Below are 11,426 nucleotides of genomic sequence, written 5' to 3'. Positions count from 1 at the left end.
GCTTTGGGTTGCAAGTAATAGAAAGCCTGCCCCAAACTAGTTGCTGAATTGGATTTTTTGTTTTATTTTGTTTTTAGAGATGGGGTCTCACTGTGTTGCCCAGGTTTGACAAACTCCTAGGTTCAAATGATTCTCCCACATAACTCTCTCAAGTATCTGGAACTATATGCCTGTACCACCTAGGACTTCAGCCTGGCTTGCTGAATTTGACCTTGGGAGGTATTGCCTGGAGCTGCTGACAGCCATCTTACCCCAACTTGAAGCCTGAAAACGAAGACAACTGGAAGAGAGTAGGGCTGAGAAATGGGCCAAGACTGCTCCCTAGTGACAATTTGAAATCCTGGAACAAGTTACACCTGAAGCTAGAGCTATGTTGGGCTTTTTGGGAGTATGGTTCAACGAATTCCCTTTTGGCTCAAGTCTGATGAGTTGGGTTTTCAGTCACTGGCAACCCAGAGAGTCCTAACAATAGGGCGGGCAGTTGACTTACCTCCACCCCCACCTTGCCTGACCTAAAAACTCCTGATGTGTTTTGTGCCAAGCTCAGGCTTTCAGCAAGAAAGCTGTTTCCCTGCCAAATGCTTCTGCTTGGGGGTGCTGAAACATGGGGACTGTTAAGAAGAAAAAACCAGTTGTCCATAATGGGTCAAAGTCATACGGTCAGGTGATCTCTTCCACCTAGGTAGGAACATGGTCATTACTGTGAAATGCTGGAGAAGGAGGTGCTCCAAAGGGAGGCAGAAGAGAATGGCAGGCAAGGTCCCCACTTATGAGGGCATCAGCAGGGAGCTATGCATGGGTTACTCCCTGGGGAAACTGGGCCTGGCTGTTGGGAATGTTTCCCAGGAGAAGGCACGGCTCTGCTGCACATTCCCACTCAGGTCCTTCCTCAAATGGCTAAATAAACCAAAGGGCTTTGCTACGTATTTTTCATTCCACATACTATTTGCTCTGCCTGCCTGCCTGCCCCAATTTGCTGGCTGCCCCAGCCAGCCAAGTTTAACCCAACAGAGAAGTTCTTCCTACAGAATTCAAATTAATCCCATAACTCGAGGGACCACATGTCAACTGTTCCACTGTGTAGCTTTGTGCCCAATTCAGCAGATACTTCTGAACATCTTCAGTCAGGCCCAGGTTTGATCAGGCCCTCTGTGAGCAATGGTATGAATTAGATGCAGCTCCTGTTTCTCAAGGAGCTCAGAGTTGGAGGAGGTAGGATGTGAAATAAATGAACTATTACACAAGGTGGAGAGAAGTAAGGGCAAGTGAGAATTGGGGTTGGAGCCCTGTGTTTTCAGAATTTTGGGGACAGAGGTATGTGGGGAGGTAGGGTTGGTAGGATTCACGGTGAGGGGTGGCTTGGGGCTTATCCTTCAAGGGTGAGAGTTTCACTCTGGGGAGAGGATGCAAGATTTCTGGGCTGAGGGGCAATGGGAGCTGAGACACAGAATGATCCAAGGCCACATGTTTATCCCTTCTTCCGTCTTCCTCTGGCCATATTTCCACCACTGGGTTTCTGCCTCTAAAACTCAAAGGGGATTGTGAAAACATCATACTCAGGGGGTGAAGGGTTGAAACTGAGCCTTCATGGGTCACATTATGGCCCTTCTCCCTAATTAAGTTCTTGTGTTTTTGGTTAGGACTCCTCTTTCTTTGAGCCAATCTGACAAGCTCAAAGCGAAGCCAAGAATTACATATCTTTATAGCAGCATGATTTACAATCCTCTGGGTATATACCCAGTAATGGGATTGCTGGGTCAAATGGTATTTCTAGTTCTAGATCCTTGAGGAATCGCCACACTGTTTTCCACAATGGGTGAACTAGTTTACACTCCCACCAACAGTGTAAAAGTGTTCTTATTTCTCCACATCCTCTCCAGCACCTGTTGTTTCCTGACTTTTTAATGATCACCATTTTAACTGGTGTGAGATAGCATCTCATTATGGTTTTGATTTGCATTTCTCTGATGGCCAGTGATGATGAGCATTTTTTCATGTGCCTGTTGGCTGCATAAATGTCTTCTTTTGAGAAGTGTCTGTTCATATCCTTTGCCCACTTGTTGATGGGGTTGTTTGATTTTTTTCTTGTAAATTTGTTTAAGTTCTTTGTAGATTCTGGATATTATCCCTTTGTCAGATGGATAGATTGCAAAAATTTTCTCCCACTCTGTAGGTTGCTTATTCACTCTGATGGTAATTTCTTTTGCTGTGCAGAAGCTCTTTAGTTTAATTAGATCCCATTAGTCTATTTTGGCTTTTGTTACCTTTGCTTTTGGTGTGTTAGTCATGAAGTCCTTGCCCATGCCTATGTCCTGAATGGTATTGCCTAGGTTTTCTTCTGGGCTTTTTATGATTTTAGGTCTAAAATTTAAGTCTTTAATCCATCTCGAATTAATTTTTATATAAGATGTAAGGAAGGGATCCAGTTTCAGCTTTCTACATATGGCTAGCCAGTTTTCCCAGCACCATTTATTAAACAGGGAATCCTTTCCCCATTTCTTGTTTTTGTCAGGTTTGTCAAAGATCAGATGGTTGTAGATGTGTGGTATTATTTCTGAGGGCTCTGTTCTGTTCCATTGGTCTATATCTCTGTTCTGATACCAGTACCATGCTGTTTTTGTTACTGTAGCCTTGTAGTATAGTTTGAAGTCAGGTAGCGTGATGCCTCCAGCTTTGTTCTTTTGGCTTAGGATTGTCTTGGCAATACGGGTTCTTTTTTGGTTCCATGTGAACTTTAAAGTAGTTTTTTTCCAAGTCAGTGAAGAAAGTCATTGGTAGTTTGATGGGAATGGCATTAAATCTAGAAATGGCCTTGGGCAGTATGGCCATTTTAATGATATTGATTCTTGCTATCCATGAGCATGGAATGTTCTTCCATTTGCTTGTGTCCTCTTTTATTTCATTGATCAGTGGTTTGTAGTTCTCCTTGAAGAGGTCCTTCACATCCATTGCAAGTTGGATTCCTAGGTATTTTATTCTCTTTGAAGCAATTGTGAATGGGAGTTCACTCATGATTTGGATCTCTGTTTGTCTGTTATTGGTGTATAGGAATGCTTGTGATTTTTTCAGATTGATTTTGTATCCTGAGACTTTGCTGAAGTTGCCTATCAGCTTAAGGAGATTTTTGGCTGAGACGATGGGGTTTTCTAAGTATATAATCATGTCATCTGCAAACAAGGACAATTTGACTTCCTCTTTTCCTGATTGAATACTCTTTATTTCTTTCTCCTACCTGATTGCCCTAGCCAGAACTTCCAACACTATGTTGAATAGGAGTGGTGAGAGAGGGCATCCCTGTCTTGTGCCAGTTTTCAAAGGGAATGCTTCCAGTTTTGCCCATTCAGTATGATATTGGCTGTGGGTTTGTCATAAATAGCTCTTATTATATTTGAGATCAATACCTAGTTTATTGAGAGTTTTTAGCATGAAGGGCTGTTGAATTTTGTCAAAGGCCTTTTCTGCATCTATTGAGATAATCATGTGGTTTTTGTCTTTGATTCTGTTTATATGATGGGTTGCATTTATTGATTTGCATATGTTGAACCAGCCTTGCATCCCAGGGGTGAAGTCAACTTGATCGTGGTGGATAAGCTTTTTGATGTGCTGCTGGATTCGGTTTGCCAGTATTTTATTGAGGATTTTTGCATCGATGTTCATCAGGGATATTGGTCTAAAATTCTTTTTTTGTTGTTGTGTCTCTGCCAGGCTTTGGTATCAGGGTGATGCTGGCCTCATAAAATGAGTTAGGGAGGATTCCCTCTACTATAAAGACACATGCACATGTATGTTTATTGTGGCACTATTCACAATAGCAAAGACTTGGAACCAACCCAAATGTCCATCAATGATAGACTGGATTAAGAAAATGTGGCACGTATATACCATGGAATACTATGCAGCCATAAAAAAGGATGAGTTCATGTCCTTTGTAGGGACATGGATGAAGCTGGAAACCATCATTCTGAGCAAAATATTGCAAGGACAGGAAACCAAACACCGCATATTCTCACTCACAGGTGGGAACTGAGCAATGAGAACACTTGGACACAGGGTGGGGAACATCACACACTGGGGCCTGTCATGGGGTGGGGGGAGAGGGGAGGGATAGCATTAGGAGGAATACCTAATGTAAATGACGAGTTAACGGGTGCAGCACACCAACATGGCACATGTATACATGTGTAACAAGCCTGCACGTTGTGCACATGTACCCTAGAACTTAAAGTATAGTAATGCAATTAATAAATAAATAAAATTTTTAAAAAGTCTATTTAAAAAAAGAATTATGTATCTTGAAGCATCATGGTGGTTTCTGAACCAGCCTGGTACGTGAAAACCTGCTGGCAAATATTGCAGCTACTAAGTCTACCTGTCACAAATTGGCCATGTTGGATGACATTAGACACAAGCTGTGATCGTTGCCATCTCCACATTATAGGTGGTTAGGTTTTGAGCATAAAGGATTTGAGAAGAGGGGAGAAATAAACCTGTTTCCAAAAGAGGTGATGATGGTGGGGACATAGGAGCATGGGCTAAGTGAATGTATGGTCTAAAAAGGAGAGAGGTAGGTAAAGAGGTGAAGAGGATATAGGAACTCTATATAAGAACATAGAAGTTGAATATTATATTGAAGCTGGTAGCTCTGCTATGTGACCTGGGACCACCACACAACTTCTGTTCTTTATTTAGGAAGGATAAAAACATTGGAAGCTCTAATAGTGGATGGTGATGAATTAGTGATCAAATACTGCGTAACAAATCCCCCAAAACTTTGTGATTTAAAACAAAAAATAATCATTCATGATCTTTCACAGTTTCTATGCATCAGAAATTATTTGTGACTTGGCTGAAGTTCCAGCTTGGGTCTCATGTGAGGCTGCAGTCAGATGTCAGTCCAGGCTATACGTATCTAAAGGCTTGACTGGGGCTTGAGGATCCACTTCTAAGGTGGCTCAATGTCGTTTCACGGCAGGACTCAGTTCCTCTCCATGTGGGCTCCAAGGCTTCTTGAGTATCCTCAAGACATGGCTGCTGTCTACCCCCCAATGCAAGGTATCCAAGAGACCAAGATGGAGGCTGCAATGTCTTTTATGGTCTGCCCTTGGATGCCACACACTCTCACTTCTGCTGCGTTCCATTGGTCACAGAGGTCAGTCCTGATTTAATGTGGGAGGGGACTACCAAAGGCATGAATATCAGAACATGAAGATCACTGGAGGCTAACTACCATAGTGCTCCCTCTAGCTGCAATGATGCAAGACCCTCCTATATGCAAAATACACTCACCCCTTCCTAAGCTCCTCAAAAGCCTCATCCCATTATAGCATCAACTCAAAGTCCACAATCTCATGGATAAGGCTGCTCAGGGGCAATTCTGCAAAAACAATTCATTTGATGGTGAAAGGTACTGGGAAGCCAGGAGGGATCTGGAATAGGGTGGAGTGGGGAGCAAAGGATAGGGGATTATATGCAGCATAGCATGATAGGGCAGAGAGTTCACTCTCCATATATGAGTCTGAGAGGTGAGGCATCTCAACGTGGCCAGGGAGAAGGGAGCTTGAGGGACTGAAAAACGGGGTACTTCAGACATTCCCAGAGCTTCTCTACTCAGTCATCACTGAAATACAGAAAGATCTACTTTGTGTCTCCAAATCAATTTTCAATTAACTCTTTATTTCAAGTCCTAGACAAAGTCAATTCCTTTATCCAGAGGATAAAGAGGCTTGACTCCCACGTGTCCCCTGTCTTTCCATCCCAGCACCCCCGACCTCTGAGCTTTCTTTCCTCCCTGCTCAGATGGCCCCAGCCTAAGCCTCTTACCCTCAGTTTCTGGAGAGGGTGTGAACAGAACTTCCACCACTGTGGAAGGCCAGGCACTCTCACCAGCCTCTGTCCTCCAACCCACTCTGCCAAGGCTGACTCCTGGCTTCTGTTTCTCTTCTCATTCCTTGGCTGTGACCCACACACCCTCTAACTTTGTGAGGTCTCTACCTGCTTTCCCGCCAGCCAAGGTGCTCATTGTGCAAGGGTGAGGGGGGTGGAATGATGGGAACAACATAGTGCAGTTATGAATTCCAGTTCACCAACTTAGGAGTGAAGAAGCAGGACTGTCTCTATTCTTGCCACTCAATTTAGATTTCAAGGCCTTATTCTGCCACCATGGTAGAAACATAATCACTGTCAATATGGAGTCTCTCTCCTTTTCCATGGTGGCATCTAACTTTCTGGAGGCTCAAGTGGCATCCAGGCACCTGGTCTTCAATGTCATTTGTGATGCCCATCACTGTGCCTGTCCTTGTTCACTGGTCCCTGCAGGTTGTCCCTTTGCAGGTTGTCCCTTTGCAGGGCCCTTGCTGATCTGCTCTTCTTGTCTAGTCCCACATTGCTCTTATGAGCAATGGGGTCATCTGTTCTTCAGGTCCATGCTAGTGTTTGGGAAAGGTCTGCAGGCTGACTAGGACTTTGCTGCTAGAACAGTCCATGAAGCTATTTCTCTTGCCTGGGGTCTTACCACCTCCCTGTGCTCTCTGGATAATGGAACCCCGGTCTCATCTCCTCTCAGGTCCTCCAGTTCTCTCTGGGACCCTCTTCTGGAAACCACCATTATCTATACTTTTGTGGCTCCTGACCTCTCTCAACTTCCCACTCCACCCCCAAGATGGGGGCTCCTTTACAAATCTGAGAGATGGAAGCATTGCCTTGCTCATGTTTTCTTCCAAATTTTGCTGGTATGGGGATTTTCTTCTGCTTCACTGGCCCAAGACTTTCCAACTCAAAGTCAAGAGACTCCTTGCTCTGCTTTCTGGGGTCACACCTCTTCTCTGAGACAATGAGCACAGGACAGAATTTGGGTGATGATGAGAAGAAAAGGGGCAAAGTGTGTAAAGGAGAAATACCAGAGGGGAAAAACATTGGTTAATATTTTCAAACACTAACTTCTGTCAAGTTTCCCCTGAAACTCAGACAGGACCTGTGAAGTCCTGCTACCAGTCACAGACAGATCCAAAATGAGAATCTGGAGCCTCTTTCTGCATGCCCAAATACAGTCTTTGATCACCTATTTGACTTACGCTTAGGAAGAGGTCTGGGCACAGAAATGCATTTGAGCACATGGTCTGAAATGAACCCCTCACTTGGGTAGGCTGTTGACAGCAAAGATGCCAAGGGAACCTGACGTCTGGACAGAGAATGATGAGAAGACCTTCAAGACTACCAGTCTGATCAAACCATCCTAGGACAGGAAGAATTTCAAATAAGTTTCCATCAATTACACATGAACATTGGGTGGCTGCGAATTGCCAGGCAAGCACTTTGGGGAGCTCGGAGGAAGGCACGTAAGCCAGGTCATGGCTGAATCTTGGGGACCAATATTGCCCTGGAGGAAATCTGGGGGAGAAGGCAGTTCTGGTGAGGGGTCAGGAAATCCTGTGAGATAAGGGAGGGTGGGAAAAATGGAACATTTATTGTAGAGAAGAGACTAAGATCTCTGAAGGGCTTCCAGGTAGGACTTGCTCTAGGATTCCTTGTAGGACCTTAGGAAATCAGAGAGTGAGACTTCACTACTGAAGGAAAAGCTTAAGGATTTGAAAATGTTTGGGAATGGAAAGACTTCCTTAAAGGTAGCGAATTCACTGTTGGGGGATGATGACGCAGAGGATGGATGAACTATTGATGGTGAGACAGACCCTTGGATGGAACATCTCATGAGAACTCAGAGGTCTCTGCCTTGTTAAGATGTCATGATTCTTCACACTCACTGAGTTCTGATACCTCCACCTCATTCATTTCCATTCCGCTAACCCATACCTGTGATAACTCAGACAGGTGCTGTCTAAAGACATCACTGGTTGTGAAAAATGAGTTTGCTGAGAGATAGAAAGTATACATGAGATCACAAGGGAAGGGCTTGCCCTGCTTATGAGAACAGACTGTTTCTGAACCTTCCTTCATATGTAAGCAATCACCATGGTAATTGACATCATTGTTCACTCTCAACTCACTACAACCTTACCTCCTCCTCTTTCCAAGAAAATTGAGGTCATCAGGTATGAATTCTCAATTCCCAGGCATCCTCACCATCAGGTCTTGCCCCAACCAGACTCATCCTACCTCCTTCCCTGCAGCCTCAGAGGATGAGGTGTCTCTCTGTTCAAAGCCAACCAGCCCACCTGTGTCTTTGACCTCCAATTCTCCTGCCTCCTCCAAGAGGCTACCTAATCAGTCATCCTTCCCTCTCCTGGATCTTTCAGGACTGGACTCTCCCAGTCCACTGGCTGCTTCCCCTCTACCTAAAAATATACTCAAGCTCTCACGTCCAAAAAATGGAATCTTCCCCTGTCTTCCTCTAGTTTTTGTCCAAATATCCCTTCTCCCCTTCTCATCCAGCCTTCTTTAAAAAGTATTGTTGACCCTTGAACTATGTGGTGCCTAGGAGTGCTTACCTGCTGTGCAGTCAAAAATGTGCATATAACTTTTGACTTCCCCTAAATTTAACCACTAGTAGGCTACTATTGCCCAGAAGCTCTGCCTAAAACATAAATGGTTGATGAACACATATTTTGTATGTCATATTTATTATATACTGCATCTTTATAACAAAGTAAGCTAGAGAGAAGAAAATGTTAAGAAAATCATAAAAATGAGAAAACATATTTACTATTCATTAAGTGGAAGAGGATCATCATAAAGGTCTTCATCCTTACCATCTTCACTATGAGTAGGCTGGGGAGGAGTGGGAGGAGGAGGAAGGAAAAGTATGGGTCTTGCTTTCTAAAGGGTGGCAGAGGTGGAAGAAAATCTGCTTATAAGTGGACTCATGCAGTTCAAACCCATGTTGTTCAAGGGTTGCCTGTAGTCTACACCTGCAGTTCTCCACTTGCCCAGCATTTACTCAAACCTCAGTCCACAGCAAACTGGTCAACTGGAGTTGCTCATAACTGCTCTGAATGTAATGACCCTGATTGACAGATCCAATGAGTATTTCTCAATGCTTAGCTGCTGGTTCTCACTGTTAATTTTAAAAAGTATTGAATGCTTCTCTTCTGGAACTCTCCTCTCCGTGGCCTGTGATAGCAGGCTCTTTAGGCTCACCTGAGGTCTCTCGCTGTCTTCTCTGTCTCCTTCAAGAGCTCTGTGGTAGCCAACTTCCAAGATGGTCCCCAAAGATGCCCACCTCGTGGAGTTCACCTTGCATAGCCACCTCCCCCATTGTACCAGTTGGACAATGTGACCAATAGAATCTGACTGAAGTGATGGTATGTCATGTCCAGGATTAGCTTATAAAAGACAGTGCAGTTTCCACTTGGTCTTTCTCTCATTCTGTCTCATGGATCACTTACTCTGGGAGAAGCCAGCTGCCGTATATTGAGAACACTCAGACTTTCAAGTGTCTCGAGAGGCCCACTTGGCATGGAACTGAGTCTTCCAGCCAATAGCCAGTGAGGAATGAAGGACTCCAATTAGCAGCCATATGAGTGACCCCTCTTGGAAGTGGAGTCTCCCCCAGTTGAGATGACTGCAGCCCTGTCCATCAGCTTGACAGCAGCCTCACAAGAGAGCTTGAGTCAGAATCATCCAGCTAAGCTGTGCCCAGATTCCTAAACCCCAGAAATGGTGACAAAATAAATGCTTGTTGCTTTAAGCTGCTAACGTTTTGGGGCAACTTGTTACTAGGAGCTAGTAAGACTGCCTTTTCTTGACCCAATACATGAAGTTCCATGAATGTTGGTGAAATGTTGTTATACGATCTAATTTCCACCAATGGGACCGGAGGAGTAGCCTGCCAGGTGTTATTGATTTGTTGTTGTTATTGTTGTTGTTGCTGTCAATAAGTTTATTGTCTTTATCTGAAAAATTCTCATAGAAAATTGGGTTAGCTCTCAGCAGTCCACTCTTGAACTCTGAAAAAGCTTGCCTTCTTTTGAGCTACCTGATCTTTCTTCTGAGCAAGGGATATTTTGGCGTAGTACCACCTCTTCTTTTTAACTTCTTTCTTGGGCTTCCTCTCCTAGGCTGGATTCTCTCGTATGAACTTTCTTATACATAGCAGCATGAACTTTCTTATACATCTCCTCCATGATGTCTGGGGTTACGCTGTTCTTTATGTATTGAGAGAACTATTCCTTGTGAGCATCTTCATCTTCCTCCATTAAGTAGCAAGAGTAATCTCCAACATTCTGGCCCATGATATGCTTCCAGTGTACTTCTGCATTAAATTCCTTGCTTTCAGAATCATAACCAGGGAATCATTTGGTACTGTGAGCGATAGACAAGCCTCCATCCACACCTCCCTTCAGGGCCCCCAAAACTTTATTGCCAATGGTAGTTCTAGCAAGGCCTGCATCCAAATAGCAGGTAGAGGCACCTGGCTGACCATCAATGCCTTCCACGTTGTATTCATCTGCAGTCACCTCCACTTGGCGTTCACAGATCTTACCCATGCCAAACTGACTGAGAAGACTGTGGGCCAGCAGCAGGCCAGTACAATATGTTGCAGCATCATTTGTCAGGCCAATCTTCACGCCATATTTTGGCAGTTCATGTGCATATGCTGTGCAGGCTATCATATCCCCTTCTAGATGGGAGTAAGCAATCTGACAAATGATATCTCTGTTTGTTACATAGACTATCATCCTGTATTTGGGTGTGTCATGTTTATTTTTATCCTGTATCACCAGTGTTTCTGAGCATAGTAATCAGTTTTACCCTGTCATCATCTTCTAAATTTCACTTGGTACCTCTTAAAGTAGGCCTTATTCTTAACAACTTTAACAAACCCCATCCTGTGGAACAGAGGCTCGACAGAGACCTGCAGGCCCAGCAGCGCTCCTGGGTGTTTTGAGAAAGGTTTCTCTCTCTGATAAAAAGAGGGAGATGAGTGAAAGACTCTCCTTCTGCCTTCCAGCTTTTAAGTGTTATCATGCAGGTGTGATTTTAGAGCTACATAATTTGCTATTCTGGAAAGTACATTTCCCCCCCATTATCCTCCTAGGATAAGATAAGCATGGAAAATATGCCCTTCTTGGGGGCTGAGTAGTTTTCTCAAACTGTAGAATTTTGCAAGCCCAAGAGTTAAATCTTGAACAAAGTTTAAGTCTAAGAACCTGATTTTTTGAGGGGAGGGGGAGGTGCAATATAACTAACTTTAAAATGTAACAGTCTTCTTATCTGATTCTGGACAAATGCATATACCAGTAGCCTCATCCATAGTTTTAATTTTAAACATACATTTAAAATTTTCTGAACCTCTCTCTTGTACACATTGACCTCTAGTTTCTTTTTTCCTTTCTTTCTTTTTTTTTTTGAGACAGAATCTTGCTCTGTTGCCCAGGTTGGAGCACAGTGGCATGATCTTGGCTCACTGCAAGCTCCGCCTCCCAGGCTCATGCCATTCTCCTGCCTCAAGCATCCCGAGTAGCTGGGACTAC

At 44.0% G+C, this 11,426-nt stretch overlaps 1 pseudogene; it reads right to left on the bottom strand.

Annotated features, from left to right (window-relative positions):
• Positions 1-9,871: 9,871 nt before the first annotated feature.
• On the bottom strand, positions 9,872-10,786 carry LOC111537773 (annotated as a pseudogene).
• Positions 10,787-11,426: the final 640 nt, after the last annotated feature.

The sequence above is a fragment of the Piliocolobus tephrosceles genome, chromosome 9 (assembly GCF_002776525.5).
Source record: "Piliocolobus tephrosceles isolate RC106 chromosome 9, ASM277652v3, whole genome shotgun sequence".
Lineage (NCBI taxonomy): Eukaryota > Metazoa > Chordata > Mammalia > Primates > Cercopithecidae > Piliocolobus > Piliocolobus tephrosceles.
The sequence above is the reverse complement of the archived record's forward strand: the minus strand, read 5'-3'. Positions and strand labels throughout refer to the sequence as shown.